This window comes from Glossina fuscipes, unplaced genomic scaffold, assembly GCF_014805625.2.
Source record: "Glossina fuscipes isolate IAEA_lab_2018 unplaced genomic scaffold, Yale_Gfus_2 128, whole genome shotgun sequence".
NCBI lineage: Eukaryota > Metazoa > Arthropoda > Insecta > Diptera > Glossinidae > Glossina > Glossina fuscipes.
In genome coordinates this window covers 819,092-837,262 of record NW_023998471.1, presented here as the reverse complement: position 1 = coordinate 837,262, position 18,171 = coordinate 819,092, and positions in this window count along the sequence as shown.

Sequence of the window (18,171 nt, the reverse complement as noted above, 5' to 3'; positions counted from 1 at the left end):
AGAGAGAGAGAGAGAGAGAGAGAGAGAGAGAGAGAGAGAGAGAGAGAAAAAGAACCGCCAGCTCATGACAAAATCCCAAAACGCATACATACATACGTACATACATACGTACGTACCTAATGAAAATTGTATGCGATGTAATCAAACGAAAATTTCGGGTTGCTTATCTGTATATACATATATGCGCTTGCATGCGTGCATGCGTGTGTGTGTGGAAGCGTGTGCAAGCTTGTACATGTGTCCGTGCGTGCTTTTCTACAAATATAAGAAAGATATGCATTTCTATGATTAGGAGGTATGAGCGAAAATAGACGAAATTTTCAATGGTGGACTACAGTTCTTAGAAGGATGACCGACCAAATAATGTTCACCTACAGTTTTGCTAAACCAAATGAATTTTATATACGTAAGTAAAAGTTCATACAAATGGCCAGAGTGGTAGTTAGTTATATCATCTTTTTTATGAAAGGAGAAGACTTAAGCTAGAAATACTTAAGTTACTAAGCAAGTTGTAGTCTTGGCTACGAATCTGTTGGCAATTCTTATGCGCACATACAAATATACTAACATATATATTTATATGTGTATAATAATGCAGATTTTCGAGTTTTTATGTATTTTGTGTGTATTTGTGTACATGTGAATGCGGTAAGAAAATATTCGTATACGTGTATTTACTCATACATGGATAGGTCTGCTTATCAGGGACATTGTAAATGAGAGCATATGCATATACCGTTGCTTATGTATATATATATATATATATATATATATATATATGACTGTGCATGTAAGTGTTTAGATTTTACCCGCAAGTCAGATTCAGTAGTTGGTTGGTCGAACACACATTAGAATATGTCGGTATTCTGTTGTATTTGAGGATTTAAAATTTCACAAATATAATTTCGTAAAAAGACGAAGAAGTCCCCCCACCCTAGCACTACCTAGAAGATTCGTTTTACCCATCCATCCATCCGCCGGTCCGTCTATTCATTCATCCATTGTCCATTCAGCCACAAACCGGCTTTATATACAATCCTAAAAATCAAATATTTTACATATATATGCGTATATATCTATTGTTATATATATAATCAGTATTATCGTCTGTCCACATATACATTCACATATACAAACAAACATATATCCGTATGTAAGCATGTATCTATGTATTCCTCGAAGATGTTTTCTCTTGTTTTTCTTCAAATTCAAAACTGCCAAATAAGCTTTTGTTTCTAGTTTGCATAAGCAAACTGCTATCACTGTTAGCACTGTGTTGCTACTACTGGTACTGTCCGTTGGTTATATATTTAAAATTTTAGGAAAATTATTCAGTTGCTTTCATCTTCAATAATTTTATATAGAAAACGCATTCGAACACAAAAGCAAATATGATTTCATTTACACGTATTGTATATGCTATAAAGACATATGGATAGGTATATATAACACATCGATCAATAAGATTCAGGACTAAGTAAGTAAATATATATATATATATATTCTTTTTTTTTTTTTTTGACAAACTGACGACTTTATCAATAAAGTCAATGCTTACTGAATATTTATCAAGGCTCGCTACAGTATTCGCAGTAATCTTATCATGTAATCCAATTCTTCTTCCCTAAAGTATCTTTTTGAGATTTGTAAATAGATACCAACTACTGGCGGGCAAATCCGGCGAATACGTTGAGGGAACCAGCAATTCGAAATGGAAGTTATGCAAATGCTTTCTAGCAAATCTAGTGCGTAGCAAAACCACTGTTCATTTGGAAAATATTGGAAAATTTTCATGCAAAAGAGTGAATATATTACCTTTTTGGTATCTTTCAACTTTCGTTGATCGAAGTTAATTTCCAAGTACCTTTCTTTATGTTCAGGCGTTCACTGCGCTCAAGGTCATCACCATTCGCACGGTTTTGTTTGAAATCAGCAAATCATCGATAAATTGTTATTTTCGAGGCAGTAAAGTTGACACATTATTTTTCAAGTCGGCACTGGCTTCGAACGATACGTAATTTCCATCTAGCAGACGAATGTTTAATCAACCCATGCAATTAAAATTTCTTTCATTATCTTGTAAATAAGAAATGTTACTTCTCAAAAACCATAATAAAAGGTATCGTAATGAGAAGGTTTGGAGGTTTGATATCTTTTAGAAGCAATATATATATATAACAACAAATTTATGTCTTAGTCCTGAAATTTATTGATCGTTGCGCCATATGATGAACATTTATTGCGTTTGTTTGCACTTTTGTGAATGTTTGTTAAGGCAGATTGTGTATATGACATATTCTAGAAAGTTTGTTAATTATACTAAGAAATTGTGAAAAAAACTTAAAGTTTTGCTGCTAGTTAAGACGATAGAAAATTGAAGCCGACGTAAGTAAAAGAAAAATCAAAAAAGATGGTATATTCCACTTCGCTATAATCCCATCACTAACGTGTATAAGTTGCTTGATGGCAAAATGGTGCGAAGATCCATGCAATTGAAATCTGGACCGTATCATATACTATCGCATATATCGTACGCATAGGTTAGTATCGTGAGCATAGCGGATAAAAAATTCCTACAAAATTTGTGAGACCAGAGTGTATGTAAGGGTTGGATAGCAAATTGAAAAGCGTAACCAAAGTGACCACCCTATTTGCTGTCTGAATATTTATGTTCTGTCGTGGTGACCCACCCGCCACCAGCCCACGTGTTTGTTTTTTATTGTAACAGTTTTCTATTCCGAACGAACAGTCTTTATAAAGTCACATTTTATGGATCGTTTTACGGTTCTCGATGTCGAGTAAACTCGACCGTAATTTACCTACCTATGTTACTCAATAGCAATTTCACGATCGAAAGATTCGATACTAAGAAGACATGCGTGCTTTATCAATACCTGTAAATCTTTTACTCAGTACAGCGTGTTCATAATCCACGCCTATTCTATCGATCGAGTCAATTGATCGAGTTTACTCAATATATCGAGAAACATAAACAAATTTGTTAAGTCATACAAACCACTAACAAAAACTGTAGCTTGTGGCTTATAATGTCTATGTGATGTCGCTCGAAAGAAAAAAATTTGTGGTTTTCAATCCTCTTTAGAAGAGTTGATTAAATAGCTTTTTTCATTTTATAATCACTCCCACTAATTTAGTGTGTGCCTAATAGCAATAAAATGATGATTGATCTTGGCAATGAAATTATGTTTATTATTATTATTATTATTTAAATTTATTTAAAACGAAGCAATAAATTCTAGAGCCAGGGAACACTACTATTCATTATTGCATCACTATTTTCGTACCCATCGTTACATGCTAAAGAATTTGGCGAATATTCATTCCTTTATAACGTTTGCAGTAACCAGCGGCAGGCTTCAAAGTCATAAAAAATAAGTACATTTTGATCATTGTCAGAAGCTCAACTAAATCAAACTAGGTATGCCTATCTGCCCGTTAAGGCGTTTATGTGCGTATCTTTGGCGGGCATAAAAACAAGGATTTTGGCAACACTATTCGAGATTCCTGTAGGTAGCTTGGTATAGAAAATATATTAAATCCAGCAAAGGACACATCCGCAGTACACCATCAACTGGAAATATTTTTGATTTTGAGTTTTTTGTTCATTAGACACAAAATACAATGAATGAAACGATAATAAGAAAGAAAGTTGTATTTACCGGAGGCCCCTGGGGGCCATCGGGGGGAATACCTACTACTATACTTTTCGCATTCTACTCTTCAAATTCTTTTATTTAATATCGCTGGTATTACTAAGAAAAAATTCATCCCCCAAGTCTCGGTGTCTACCACATTCGTTTTAGAATTAACCCTTTTATAGGCAGATAATAAATCTCGATTTGAGGGGTTTGAAAAATAGTTTTAAACATTCGGTGTTGTTTGTCGTATGATAAATAACCATAAAATCTCGAAAAAGTGAAAAAAAGAAACTTTAATCACTTATAACTTTGTGTGGGCATCGCCGAGTTTTTCCATTTTTGCACGTAAGGGGTAAAGTGCTTCGTAAAGTAAATATGGAAAATATCAGTCTTCTAACTTTTATAATTTCCGTGTAACCAGAAAAAATCCATAAATTTGTGTTTAGAAAAACGGATTTGCTTTCAGTTTATGCTTTACTGCGGACTTTTGCTCTGACCAATTTGGCCCATTTTTAATATGAACCTCCGTGCAAAAACTGCCAATGTTTCTACCAAATTTTAAATGGATGCCCCTTATTTTGGTGATCAGGAGAGTGCCAACAACAAACAGCACACAGGCGGACATACATGAAATAAATCAACTCACAATTTCACGCTGATCAAAAATATACACACTTTGTACCGTCTCTGAAGCTTGTTTTTGAGTGTTACACACTTTATGGGAAAACCAAGATGAGCACCCGCCCTAATAATACATAAAAAATCGAATTTCATTTTTAAATTTTCTCTTCTTTTTTTTTAAATGAAAGTGTTAAATATAAACGATTCGAAGAAAACCGACCGAGTATAATTTTCTTCTTTTTATTATTAGTATAATGTTAGCATTACTATTAGTATTATCACTTAATGTTATTATAATTACCTATCACTATTCTTATTATTTTTGTGAGGGGCTTCGTTGTAAGCAAGTTGCCTTTGCTGAAAGAAAAAAAAAGAATAAGATAAGAAAATTGCTGCCTAGTTTAATCGTTTTAAGTAATTCTTAAACTGTTTATATATATATGTACATGTATATATATTTATATATATATATATATGTATATTATATATATGTATAGACATTAGTCGTACGTTAGCTTTCTTAATGAATTAACTTGAATTCAATTGTAATTCATTAAATATGCCAATTATGTACAGTTAATTAGGTTAATAAATTCATTTGCATTTATAAGTGTTTTTGATACTTTTGCTTAAAATCTATATAAAGCCATCGCCGGCCAGACCACCCTCAACGACAAACCTCATAAACCTGACCGACCATAGGCGGATGTGCGCATACAATCCAAGTCAAAAGTCTATTTTGTGTTTGTGTTTATGTACAGTGTGTGTAGGTGTGTTTATACAACATAATATACTTATATATATATATGTCAATGTGTTTATAAATGAGAAAATAATTAGATACATTTAAACACATATACAATATCTATATATATAGCATTATAATGTATATGTATTAATGAATATGTTATGCTTATTATTATAATATGTGTTTAATGTGATGATGATTTCATTAAGTTCAAATTATTTTCCAAGTAATTATTTATAGCATTTCTTAGAAGTATGTCCATCTGTCTGTCTGTCTGCATATTACTATATACTTTTAAGTAAGTTTTTATAAGTTTTTGTTGTTAGTGTTGGATTAAAGATTAAGATCTCCTTTGCATTTATATTATGGTTCAAATTAATGAAATAATTATTTAAAAGAAATCAAATATACTGCCATTTTTGTTTGAGTGTAACATAATCAAGCACAATGCACATACACATACAAATATATGTTGAAATTTTATAATTGTATGCATTATACTAAGTACATAAATACCTATATAAGTTATGTATGTATGTACGTGTGTGTGTGTGTGTGTTTGTTGCACTATCATTAGGCATAATTTTCTCATAATTAGGAGGCAGACTTTGGGCTTGGGTGGCTTGGGCAGATTTATAAGGCAGTGAGTGTGTTTATATATCTGTCAAGGCCAAGGTGTTTAATATATTTGTTGTTCATGTTGTTGCTACTGCTTAAAATACAAAAACACACATGTACACATACACAAGCACGTGTGTTATGTGTAATTTCACTTGCACTTTAGTTGACCCCAACAAACATAACAAGTACTTACAGATGATGTTTGGTTTATATTAAGTAAATAAATAAATGATGCAGTTAATGTTTTTTATAAAATTGCAATAATTTAATATATATATTTAAATATATATCATTTTAATAAGTTTGTCAATACTTTTGCATTAATAATCAATTAAACTAAACAAAAGTCAAGTTTAGTCAATCGATCCGTCACCCACTTAGCACTCAGTTACTTTCATAATCATAACCGGATGATTTGCATTTCAATTGAGTAAAAGTGAAATTTATTACAAAAAAGCTTCGCACACACACGTGCATGCACATACAAAAATGAAAGCAAGTGTCACAATACAAATGACCTTGTAATCGCTTGATCACGCAAACAAGAACAACCAACTATACAATGTGTGGTTTTCCACCACTATTCTATCTCGTTTTTTTCTTCCGTTTTTTTTTATATTTCTGTTTTCTGTCCATTTTCAAGTCTCACTCACGTTCAACGTTATTCAAGTCAATTGACTGTGGTATGCATTCCAAACACCAACAGTTAATTGTTCAAAAAATAAAATGAAAGAAAATTGGAAAATGAAGAAAAACAAACTGCATCTGCATCAATCAACTGCGGGCATCTATGTAGTGGCCGTATCAGGGCTTACGAAGAAAAAACTGCGCCATGATTCATATTTTTTTTGGTTAACTGAGTAATTGTATATGTGGTAAGTGCTTCTGTTTGCGCATATGTACATGTGTGTATGTATACGCGAAAATTAGTTGGCGCCATCCGAAACTGAGACCAGCTGTTGAAAGCTTAACATCTTTCGTTTTTCTGCGACCGTTGTACTGCACTTCACTAATCCCTGCAATCGTTGGCCTTATGAATGTGATGTCGAATGTGCTGCACTCCGTTATATTCAACTGCACTGGGCTCGTTGTGAAGTCAAGAGAATTGAAAAAAAAAATAAAAATAGCATCAACAGCAACGGCATAACGGTTTTACACACAAAAAATGTTTGCAAATTTTTTTATCGGCTCCAAAGTGTTGCAAAAGGATAAACAAACAAACAAACAAACGAACGAACAAATAAGCGAACAGTTACTCAGGCAAGCAATGACATGTGTATATGCGTGCGTAGGTTTTTATGTGTGCACTGTGCAGTGCACAAGAGTACTGTGCAAATGAAGTATGGACATTTTAAACGGTTGCATATAGAGTGGATGGGATTTTGGCTCAGTAAGTTAAATAGTGAGTACAATGAAAAAAGAAAACAACAACAAAAACAAAAAAGTTCATGAAAAACGGAAAAAAAGTCTAAAAAAGTAGCTGTTAGCCTACAAGAATAAGCGTGAACAAGACTCAATATGCAAAGCGAAGTGGCTTCTCGGATGACAAAAAATCAAAGAACAAAAAGAAAAAAAAACTAAAAACGGGAAAAAAACTTAAAACGAACTGAGCCAAACTATCAACTAACCCAGCAATTGGTTGATAACAACAATAAAAGGCTAAAGCGACATTATGACAACGACGTGAAATCAGTGAAATAGCACAGATCCGACATGTTCAATATAACCTTATACGCAAGCAGGTAGGTGCGCATATATATATATGCGTATGTATATAGGTACCTACGTGAATATGTATCGTATGTAGCATATGCACCCTTGAAGATGCTGCCACACAAAGTGTTCAAAATTTGAATGCAGAAATTTTCAAGACACTGTAAAAAAAAGAGCAACGAGGAACGAGCAACACAACAGCATATGGCTGTAGTTTGGATGCGGTTAATGGAGTTAACTGTGGCCAGCCAGATGGAAAACGTTTTCATATGGCCTGCTCTGGTACTCTTCACTGCACTTGAGTCAGTTTTTTTTCTTCTTTTTTTTAGTTCTTTTTTACATTGTCTCTGTATATTGTCTCACTGTTCTTTTAATTGCTAAAAGCAAACAGCACGCACACATACACACACGCACCAATGTAAAAGAATGAAAGTTTGCAGACACTTGACTGCTTCTCTGATATGTGATACTTTCGCTACTTTTCTTTATTATCTTTTATTTTATTTAAAATTTTTCTTATGCGTATGCCAGTAGGTGACGATATTGTATGTAGCGTCATATTGAATAATATTAATGTCTATTAGTTTGTGGCCTTTAATTTATTTGGTTGCTTAGTACGTTAGGTAGGAAGGAACTTGTAAAACCCAATTAAGCCATTTTTTGGTATTTTTCTCAATGGCGCGAAACTTTTTTCATATTATTCACTAGAGGCGCTTTTCAATAGTGACCTCCTACATTGTACAAAGGGCTGTCGACTAAAAATTTTATAGTTTTCTGTAGCCCATAAAAGCTAGTATCGGGAATAGCCTCAAGCGTGTCTGATTTTCACAAACACAGCACTCTTTCTTACCTTTAAGTCTTCTTCATTGGGATTCAATGAGTTCGAAAATTTTAGAAAATTCAAAAATTCTCATTAGTGGACTTCATAAGAAACCTGTTAATAATCGATAAAAAGATAATTAAGAAGGTAAGTTTCGTCTACGCCAAGGCAACGCGTTTAGGAAGCAAGAATGTCGTCAAAAAATCCTCTAAAGACTCGTCGTGTGCCGATGTACGTCTGCTGATCACTTGAAACCAGTACGTAAACACTGGAAAATAATAAACCGAAGAAAAAGATCGTGGCGTGTTTTCTATCAAAATTTAAACACTTTTTTTTTTCATATTTTTTTTTCTTCTTTATTAAACTAAATATTTGCCATTTTCAGCGATAAAATTTTTATAATTTCTTGACTAAAACCAATATGCTGTGACTATGGAACAAAAAACTGAAACCAGATGATTTTCATAGACTTCTCTTTTTTCCTGTTTTAGATTAGTGACAGAGACCTGCATAGATCAAAAGAAATGGTAATCCAGCGCGACAAAGTCCGGGCTAAGCGGTGGATGCATTAAAACTTCGTAGCTCCACCCTCTCGTGCTGTTGTGATGAAGGAAGACACGTGTCCTCAATTCTGATCCATTCTGGATACTTTACTTGTTTATTCATCCATTTTTCAATTCAACTACATAAACATCAGCTGAATTAGACTGCTTGCTAATAAATGCGCAATCGAAAATAATTGCTATGAGAAATAATCTGTTTTAATATGGGGCAGAATATATGGCAGAAATTGTTTTTACACCGACTCGAGTGCTTCCACATAATAGCGGTAGAACGGAGACCGTACCTATGCAGCATATCCCCATATTGACCTAACTAATGTCATATACAGTCTTTTCGTAATATGTGGGTCTTTAACGGCACGAGGGCAGTGTCGATCTTGCTCTATTGATAGCAGATGAAATTAGCACACCTAAATCGTAAGCCATATCTGCATCTACCAATTTATGCGAGTTTATAATGTATTGTGCTCGATACACAGTCTTGAAAACGACATTTTCTTGCATTTTTCCAAGTTCGATGTTAAAGCATTTGCGAACCACCTTGTAACTAAATTGCTTAGATCCACTTGAAGAGTTCTAGAATGTAGTTCGGTGCGAACGGTTCTAAATAGCTGCACGTCATCCGTATACATTAACATTTCGGATGAGTCGACCACGTGCGAGAGATCCACAAAAAGAATTGGTCAAAGATGACTTCCCTGAGGAACCCCTGATGTATTACCTGTAACTCACAAGATTGGAATAAGGCGAAGAGCGCTTTACAAGATCGATTAAGGGGAGGTATGACATAATTAACCTCACTAGGTATAAGGGGGAGCCCATATTGAATTGAAGTGATATGCTTTTTAATCGCCTCAAAAACTGATTGAATTGTTTCCTCTTTATAAAAATTTTCAGTTAAAAATTCGCCCCATTAAGCTTTTTGCAGTTAATTAATTCATGTCTTACCCAGGTGCCGAGTTTTTTTGTGTTCATCCTTTTGCAAGGGGTTGAAAACAGTTTTTTTGTTCTATGTTCTTTCGATAGATTCCTTATAGAGGTTTAACGTTCGCACGTGGCGAGAAACCTTTATCAGGAGGATCGCCTGCAACCATGGGCAATCATTTTAGTCAATGGTGGACCTCAAGCTTTGGGTGCTCTCATTCTGTACACGGCCACAGCTGCTCAAGGAAATAATGCTTCCAAGATTGTCATTACACAGCACACACCCAATCGTGCCCAGCCCTCTTTAATATCGCTGGCCGTTTTTCAATTTGATGACCTCCATTAGAGACAACCAAATGGGACTAGAAAATGTTCCCTTTTTATTAGAAAGGCGAGAGTCTTAAAAGCAACGATCAATATTTATAGGGAAGACTATGAAAAGGTGAGGGTTTTGGCATATCTATGTTCACCCAAGGGATCTTATAGTTCCGCTCCCCTGTTTAGTTCGCTAGCTATCAGGTGGAATGTGTCTTCTTCTTTCTCAATTTTTTGGAGAATTTCGTCAACTTTATCAACGATTGATCCACCAAATCTCGCCGCGACTTCGACATTAAAATTTCGTCAACGTGAACGAACAACGTGTTTTTGGTTTTAATAAAGCATTTTCACCACGAAAATGCGAGGAATTTTTTTAATGAGTCTTGTTCGAAGGAGAATTCTAGAGTGCAGGAAATTTCGTTCCGATATTTTCAAAATAAAATGATCATTAATTGAATTAACACAAGTCGCAATTTTTTTTTCTTTTTAATTATTTACGGACGATCACCTTTCACAAGCGCTATAAGACGAGAGCGACTTTCCAGGATCAGTGTTACCAAGGCTAATTATCACTATGACACATGGTCGAATTGATCTCATTTTACGTTGGCCCTCCAGACATTTTATGGTAAATAAAGCGAATATTTATTCAACATTTTAAACTTTTAGGAGCGGGAGAGCAAATTTTTCTCTTTCTAAAAATTTTGCTTGTCCAATTGAACGTTTGTTGAAAAAGAATAGTAGAATATTTGCCTCAAATCGCTTATTATTTAGGTGAAGCCAGACTGAAATAGTTAAATCGTTGTCTGTCATTGCTAGTCTTAATTAAAAATTTCTTTTACATTCTGACTATCTTACCTAATGTATGATTCAATCACTGGTCCCGAAGTGCGCTTGTGTTAGTGAAGCTAATGTTTTCTAGAAAAATTTTTCTCTCTGTGTGGAAATTTATGTTTTATCAAATGTTTAAATTAATATACGATGTGCAGTTAACGTTGTGTGTAATTTCCTAAAATGTAGTGACATTGGCGGTGAGTGAGCGGTTTGGCGTGACTGGGTTGTGCCAATCGGTCTATCCTTGGTGCAATAAGTTTCTTAGAGTAAAGGATACACAATTTAAGAAAATATTCGTATACAAACACACACAAACACACACACATACACGCCCATGCACATGAATGTGTGAATATGACATACCTATGTACATATGTATGAATTTTTATCTATGCACGTGTGTATATAGATATATATATATAAACAGGTATATATATATATATATATATATGTATATATAAATTAATACATTTTTTGCTGATAATTGCATTTAGTTTTGCTGCACTTTTGAATTGAATTGTGATATCATTTAAATTTCTTTTGACTGCAATGAATGCTGCATTGGGCTCTGCCCACTATTCAGAATTTACGATGCATAAAACTTCCTGGTTATTGTTTTCCTTTTTTTTTCTTTTCTTTTCTTAACTATTTTCTGTACATAGATCTGTTATTTATTTGCTTATAAGTATTTCCTTGTTATGTATATAGGTGAGAGTATTCGGCCAACAGTGAACATGTATGCTGTATATATATAAGGAAAAAAAAAATTATATATATGTGTGTGTATGTATAATTACTGCTATTTTGATTATATAGAAATTTGATATATTTTTTCTCAATCTTTTTTCCAAAATTTTTGATGTCTTAAGGAAATTCAATAACAATCTTTTAAGAGTAACCACAAGAATAAATTCGTAATTGGTGGCAAGGGAGTGCAGCAAACAAAATGCTTATATGTATTTATATATATAGATGTACATAAGTAAGTTTCATATATACACAAAAACATACGCACGCAACTAGCTTTTCGCACAAACACAACCAAACCTAACTAAAAATTTTTGTTTTATACAAGTTCTCTCCTACTAATTACCAGAGTTCTTAGGAGAACTCTAACCAGCTAGTAGTATCGACCATATATGAATGCATTTGTATGCGTAAGCAGAATGCGTATATAAAATAAAAAAAAAAAATTTAGAAAATATGCTTTTATGCTCTTTTATGTACACGCATGTTTATTACTGAAAAATGTTTATTGCTTCTAAGTTTTTTCTTTGTTGTTGTTGCTCTTATTGCTGTTGTTGTTGTTGTTATATTCCAAAGATGCAAAAATGCAATTTCTTAAAAATTTACCCAACACATATACACAGATCCAGATACACATTCAGGCAAGCATACATTCCAACCTTAGATTTTATGAAAACAAATCAGAGATGGACACACACATAAATGACTTGCTTGTGTGTATGTATTTACATATAAAATCGTTATTGCGTTCGCATTCACATCCACTTCAATATGGTAGGTATTACTTGCTCTCGAGCAAGTACAAGCACAATCAATTGCAGTTTTTTTTTTTTGGACGCATGTTCCGTATTTCAGTTAAATGTGATTATTCTTAAGGTCGTTTTTCCCGTCTTCTTCTTCTTCTTCTTCTTGCATTTCCTTTTGAATATATTTTCATTTTGATTTTATTTGAAATTTTTTCTACGGAAACTTTCGTACATTTCTTCTTTATATTATTCTTTTCCTTAACGTTCTACTGTTATTGTTGTTGTTGTTATTGGCTTTTGCAAAAACAAGAGTTAATTAATTAAAAAAGGAAAAAAAAAACGAGGAAGAAATATAATTTTATTGATCAATTAAAGGAAGAGGAAATGAAAGACGTTTTAAAATAATTTAATTAAAAGTATTTTAATTATATTACTCTTCTAACCTTAGAGTGAAACGTAAAAAGAGAAAAACAAAAAAAAAACGATTTTCTTGTTTATCGTTAGAGTTGATGTTATTATTATTATTATTACACGATATTAATCGATGTATATTTTACATACACATATATATATATATTTTTGATTATTTGTGAAATGTATAAAGTTTTTTAAAAAGCATTGTTGACGTATTTATAAATCCATCTGTACAACTTAACGAGATCGAGATAGAGTATAGTAATTTGTAGTCAAAACCTGTTGTTGTGATCTTAAGTTTCCATGAGGTCCTTCATTTCCTTCAGCACGCTTCGTTTTCGTGTTAGAAAAACGATTTCATGATTCTTCGCGCTTTGCTAATATATTTTATCGATGCAACGATTAATTTATAGGCATTGCTCTGGTAATTAAGAAAGTATTTTTTAAGTGTGGATATGTCACACATCTCGTTGGAATCATTTTTTTACACAGTCTTGGCAACTATTTGCTATAGTTCGAGGAGTTGCTAAAGTTGAACTTTCTCTCCTATGTTGCAAATGCGTATGAAGCCTATATTCTGGCATTGAAATTTGAAATCGATCGGAATGTTTGTGCTTCAAGTTTTAGCTCAAAATCTATTATAAGCTATACGTAAAAGTTCCGTATGTGAATCAGGTTCCTGTTTAGCGCTTCCATCTCCATCAATGTTCATATATAACTTTCACCCTTAACTTTTTAACTTTTTACCCGTCCTTTTGGAAAAATGAGTGGTCTAATAATAAAAATAGATTAATAGAGAAAAGGAACGACGGTGGAGGGGGTGGATGAAAGGATGTATAGACACCTATGACTGTAAGATGGGGATATACTCATTTAGTTTTTTCCCATAATGTATGTAACACCTAAAAGGAAACTTCGGAGACCCTATAAAGTTACATATTCTTCAGCCATGTCTGTCCGTCTATTTGTCTGTGTGTGTGGTGTGTGTTTTGGGGGCTTTCCTGGTCGCAAAAATGAAGATATCCACTTCAAGTTTGGTAGAGACGTTGGAAGTTTCTGCACGCAGGTTGGTATTGAAAATGGGCCAAATTAATCAGAGAAGAAGACCGCAGTAAAGCATAAACTGAGCGTAACACCGTATATCTTAATAAAAAATTTTGGATTTTTGCTCGTTATTCAAAACCTATAAAAGCTAGAAGATTGAAATTTTCCACGTTTACTTCACGAAGCACTGTATTCCGTACGTGCAAAAATGAAAAACATCCACACAAAACCCTGACACAAACTTATAAGTGATTAAATTTTATTTTTTTTTTTTTTCATTTTTTTGAGTTTTTATGCTTATTTCTTATAAGGCAAACGAGACCGAATGTATACATTCCTTAAATGAAGATGTAATATCTGGCTAAATATGGATTAATCCTAAAATGAATATGGTAGATATCGCGATTACTTTTATGCTAATAATGCTAGCGATATGGGTAAGAAAAGAACTTGGAGAGTAGTATGCGAAAAATATAGTGGTGGGTACGCGAGTTGCGGCCCCCGCCGTATATAACTTTCTTACTTGTTTATTTTTTTCTTTTCCTTTTTCCTTTATAGTCGGAAACAAAGGCAAGCCGATAGATGCCAGGTCACGATTTTATTCCGAGTGTGATTCAGCTTCAAAAATTTTCGAAATGAAAACATCCGACACTTTTGGATTTAATGTTTTTGCTGTCTACATCTTTCATCTCAATTACATGAAAAAGGGCGTTTGATTGTGAAATAAATGAAATAAACAAAGTAAGTACAAAGATCAATGAGAATTAGAAAACGTTAATCCTGACTTGTATCTCACGCTATTGTTTCGACTGTATTGAAAATGAACAAGGGGTCAAATCGAGTTTGACCATCCGATCCCTTATATCTTTTATATAGTAAGGACAACAACTATTATTTTTGCGGAAAAACGCAAATATTTAAGAATAATTCTTCTAAATCTCTTCTTCTCCATATCTTCATATTTTTCGGTCACATATTTCGGTCAATTACCATTGCATGAAAAGTTCACGTCTCATCCTTCTTTCTTGTTTTCATTCGCTGCTTTCTTGCACAATACACAACGTTGGTTTTGACAACATCTTTTTTTCCAAATAAAATCATAAAATCGCCTTTAAATTTATAGACTCTTTATAAATGTTTATGTTTATCGTGAAAAATTTTTCACTTTTGCTAAGCATTGGACAAATGAAAAAGCCAGTTCAAATTTAAACCATGCTCTCGTTATTATTAATTAACTAATTAAGGTAAGTTCGTCTTCCGTCTATGCGTACACCTACAGTCGCCATAAACCTTATAAAACAAAGTAATGTATACATATAAAAAAGAAATAGAAAACCGTCTGTTAAGAATTTGTTTTCGAGATGAATCGAATAAATAAGATTCAATAGCAAAACCTATAGAATATTTGCCAATGAAATTGTGTGTTGAGACGAATTATGCTATGACTGTATATGGATATATTTTTTTTCCGGTATTTTATTCAATGCCTCGCAACGATCGAACGATCGAACGAGGAATTAAAGACACCATGAAGTGTGTACACCCTCAAACATCATGAGTAAGTCCAAGTTCGTCTGTACGTGTATCTCTGGCGTGTTACTGGAAATCAACTGCAATTTTTAATGATCATAATTTTTTTTAGTTTTCCCTTATTCGTCTCGATGCGCTTCTTAATTATAGCCCTGAACGAAAAATTATATGAGACATACTTTTTAACATAAGATTGAAGATCACACTATTTTAAATTATATTTCATTAATTTATGACGTTACGTACTTATTGCATTATCTAATTTTGAACATATCCATTTGGTTAAATAAACATATATATATGTATATATAAGTAATTTTTTCTCTGCGTTGATAATCTAGAGCGAGAATCTCTGGAGAGATATTTTCTTTTCGAACTCACTAGATAGAATGCTTGGAGAATGCTTGAAGTATACTTCGCCTACGCGTGTTGGAGAGGATTCCCAGAAATCAAAACAAATTCTTTTATATGAGAAAATTCGCCTGTGATTAATTGTAAACGGTGACCTGTTATCAACTTTTCGACCGAAATAGATCATCAAATAAAATTCTAGTAAAATATCTATTTTTATTTTATTGTTTCTATTTAAGGGGTTAGATCGTTTAGAGTTTTTTTGGCAATGTTTTTTTTTTTTTTGGTGGAAGGAAAAGTAGCAGAATAATAATACTTCAGGAAGTTATTGAGCATACGTTCTTCAACCCTAAAATGTATAGTTATGCAAGTCTGCAACGTATGTTTAATCCTTAAATGCAGAGGGATGTAGATCTACACCGTGTTTATGAAACTTCATATATCTTCATATAGCAACATTTCCATAGAGCTTTTTTTTAACCATTAATAGCATATTGTTGTCAATTTTATTTTACGTTTAATTGTTTTTATTTACATTTTTTTTATCAAGCTAATTTTAGCATTATATGTAATTGGAATATAGACTAGTGGAAACAATATGCATTTAATATCTAAAAGCTTTTATTTCATTACGTAGCAGCTCTTGTATAGTTGCTATTTTTTTAAGTTTAATTTTATCAAAACTAATTTATTGTTTCCGAAGGCAATTAGAATATCTGACAATTTATTTCTTTATGCGTGACAAATTCCATTGTTGGGGCGCTGTCTGAGTGCAATTTTATTTCGGCGGGTGTTACGAATTACGATTGTTTATAAAAAAAGTAATGAAAGCACATACGAAAAATGGTTTTCCGGTAGAGGCAAGGCAAAAGTAACGAATAACGTATCGATTCTACATAAGTCCGTTAAAGTTATTCTGCGTTACCGTTTTCATGTAATATTTTTTACTGTAATTTATCTTATCACGTAATGTGGCTGAACAATTTTCACATTAATTTCTTACGAGTTGACCATTTTGCACATATTGTAGAAAGCATCTTCCGAGAGATAATTGCAATCGCCTGCACAAGGTCAAACATGTGACGCACGACCTAAATGAAATATTTCTATCTATTCCCATAGACAAATGTCTCTCAATAGGCGAATAAAGAGAACAAAATTCGGTCATTTACAAAATAAGAAAGATGTTTACAAAATAAGAAATTAAATGTTTCTTCAGGCTCAGCAATATCCATTTAGCAAAATGTGAAGTGTCTAAACTCAAAGGTTCAATGTATTTTTTCGAATTCAGTGAGTACGGAGTTTTTGAGACTTTCTCTCTCAGAGTTTCACTGAGACCCATTTGAATTTCCTACTCCGACGTTTAACATGGTCTCTTAAATATGGTTGCACGCCTGGCCCGATGGCATTCCATAATGTATACCCAAATCAGCTACGTGGTGTTATTTCAAGGATTTTTAATCACTCCTTGAAATCAAGTGTTTTCTCTTTGTTTTGGAAGAGTACAGACATCGCGTTGAGAATTATAGAGGCACTGCCAAGTTGATTGTCTTTCCTACATAACTTAATGATCTATAAACTCCAGGCCGCTGGCGTCGTTTAGTAATTAGTGAAATGGATAAGCTGTTACCTTCATAATAGACCATTCCGAGTTCCGTTTGACTTCATCACGTGAAATGAATTTCCTGTGACTTCTGGCGGCCACTTCAGCCTCTTTTAATCAGTGTATAAATTAATGATCTTCCCTCGGGGACTAAATCCAGTCATATCTTAATGTACGCTGACGATGTTAAATCGCATTCTTCCTTCCCTTTGCATTCTCAATCGCATCAACTTAAAATTGACTTAAATAACTTAGTTACAGAGTGTTCGTCAAATTTTAAGAAATGAAATCTAAAAACATGCAAGAAACTTTCTTTCTCAGCAAGGAACAAGATAAGATTTACTTCTAAGAGAGCTGTTAATATATATTTTCGTTGAGTTTCATGTGTAAACAAATAAATGAATATATAAAATATGTAAAATATAAACAAAAGCCCTCCAAATGGGACTGCAAGCTCTTTGCTTCATGTTGCCTCATGGGATACGCATATTGCTTTGAAGTGTATTTTAGCTAAGGAGACAAGAGGAATACACTAGTAAATAAGCCAGATTTAAATGTCACCGATAATGCAGTCTTACGATTGATCAAAGTGATATTAAAAATGAGCAATGATACAGAGTTTTTCGCTAATCTTTACACTTTATTGCCCGTCGCCTATGGTGTCGGAACTGTGGAACAGAATAGATTGCCTAATTGTAGGTTCGCGGACAAGAAAGATCTAATGAAGACGATAATTCCTAGAAGAGGTTGTGAGGAAATTTTTCTCCGTAAGGGTGCTGACTTTTCAGGGATGGTGTGGAAACGCAACAAGGCTGTTACTTGTCCACTTGTATTGGCTCGCAATCCGTACACATTATCTATCGATATGAGAAGCGACTAAAGCATTAGATCGATATATCTGTAGTGAAACCATAG